Source organism: Penaeus vannamei, chromosome 3, assembly GCF_042767895.1.
Source record: "Penaeus vannamei isolate JL-2024 chromosome 3, ASM4276789v1, whole genome shotgun sequence".
Taxonomy (NCBI): domain Eukaryota; kingdom Metazoa; phylum Arthropoda; class Malacostraca; order Decapoda; family Penaeidae; genus Penaeus; species Penaeus vannamei.
Window position 1 is genome coordinate 32,033,694 of NC_091551.1, and position 2,500 is coordinate 32,036,193.

A 2,500-nucleotide genomic window follows, 5' to 3' on the forward strand; every position below is an offset into this window, starting at 1 on the left:
AGCAGAGCGCCAACATATGACCAGTAAAGTGTCAGGCCGCCACACCCTTAAAAGCAGATGGACTGAGTATTTGAATTCTCTGCCACGTCAGTAGCTAAGGTCATCAATGGCGAATACCTTGTGGGATTAGAATATTTTAATTAATATTTCAAAGATTTATAAAATCTATCAACAAATAGTCTCATTTAAAAATAAGTAACAAAGATCATTTTAACAATATAAGCATAACCATTATGCTTTAAAAATATAATTAATGCATAGATTTTATGCATGACTAAATTCTGTTTCAAATATTAAGAAACTAATAAGACCTTCATTGTCATAATCCTCCGCAAATACAATTTTCAGTGTATATGGAGAACGCAAGTGTACACTTCTTTGGTCTGAGAATGTTGGCCACCTTGTTAACACAACTACTTGTCGGTTTGGATAGACTCTGGTTATCCAACTGCCAAGGTCATCTATAATCTCTCGCAGTATGTTTCTAGAGGTATGCCTCCATAACTCCCTCCCTCCAATTTCTGATGCTTGGCTTCAAGTCGGTATGAGGAAAAGGGAAACGAGCATCACAAGGCTGAGTAGCAGCTGCCTATGCCCTCTGATCAACTCGCTCATTCCTATGGATATCGCTATGCGCAGGCATCCAACACAGTTATCTTCTTACGTGTTATCAGCCAATCTTAAACCTCCCTTGCCACTGGATGTGATGTTTATGCTCTTGATCGCTTGCAAACTACTACGAGAGCGCAATATATTACAACAGAGTGATTCATATGATCTCAAGTCAGTTTGACTGCTGCATGGATGGCATGTAACTGCAGTGAAGATCAAGGCTGCTGAAGAAAGACTACCAGCTGCAGTCTTCATCCTGGTCACTGCTGCAAAACCCACACCATTTTCAGATTTCGAACCATCTGTATATAATACATCCGATCCTTGGTACTTAGAATTGTGTTGAAAAAATCTCTAAAACTCTCCTCCTTCCCTGTTCCGTCCAAATCCACCTCAGCTAGATTGGTCCATGGGAGGAACTGGGGAGTTCCAACAGATAGAACCTAAGAGAAATTCAAATTAAGATCTTCCACAAGATTCCTCCTTCTACCTAACCTAACGATCGGCAGTCCTCAAGAGGTGGTTCTCCATTCACTGCATACACAGACTCCAAAGAAGACCTGAAAGCCCCTGTAAAGGTTCTGAGAGTTTCATTAGGAACCAGGTCCAAAATCCAGAGAACAGTGGGATGAATAAGCCTCTCATCTGCAGTCAAGTTTGCTATGAATAAGTGCTCAATAAAGCCGCAAAAGCATTGTGTGGTCTGCACCCCAAGACAGATGAGAAAGAACCCGCAAAACACAAAGTGCCTTCATCTCTAACTGTTTGATGTGAGGCACCCGCATAAGCCTCAAGTCGAAAATTAGGTCCAAGTACTTCACCTCTTGGATAAACTGCAATGCGTTTGCTCCTAAATAGAAGGAAGGATGGAACCTTCTTCTTTTGTGGAAATACATAGCCATGGTCTTACAGAGAATTTGAACCCATAGTATGTTGCCCACTGCACAACCGGATTTACTGGAGTCTGCATGTGTCCTTGCACATCCTTATATATAAGCTTCCTCCTGAGCTGTCCAATGTCCATCCATATAAAGACTACACAAGACAGCACTTGGAATCAACCAACAGGATCACACTTAGTACACTCACTTGCTGTTTCCCACACTCACTCTAAACTTCCTATCAGCAAGGAATCTTTGTATGAAGGTAGGTAATGCTCCTCCATACAGTCTCATGAGTATCCCATACTCATGAGGCTGTATCGTAAGCCTTTATGATGTCAAATAAGACATGTTGACATGTAACATTGCTGTGCAAAGGAATTATGTATAGCAGTCTCTGACAGCATTCATCAGATTATCACAGTACCAGAGGGCGACAGTACTGTCCACTTTTTTTAATTAATGCTTTGCTATAAGGTGAATTTGTGATTTGAAAGGATCAACAGCATCTTGAATACACTGGAAGATATTTACAGATTCCTGCAGTTGATCTAAAAGGATTTCAGTCTGCATGTTCATGTCGCCATCTCTGCATCCCATTGGCTGGAATATCGTTCACCTCCTCCAAAAGTATTGGAAATTTATTGCTTCCATAAAAGTCTTCCATGACCTGCTAAGTGAAATCCAATTGTGCACCAGGTGAACCAGATGACATGTCAACATTGGAGAATATCCCAGTTTGAATTTGGAAGTGTGTAGGTGTCACTGTTCTATAAAACTGTCAATGACACCAAGGCTCTTCCTTGAAGGTTGCCTAAAGTGTCTCCTCATAGATGACGCCAGCTATTGAAATCTCTCAATATCAATGGATGAAGCAACTGTCCAAGTATATATTCCAAATCATCAACGTTGAGATTATGTGGAGGAAGGTAGATGGATGCAACTATATAAGGTCTTGTCAAGCCTATCCTTCACCTGCAGTGTCATCTGTAGGTGGATGGCCTGAA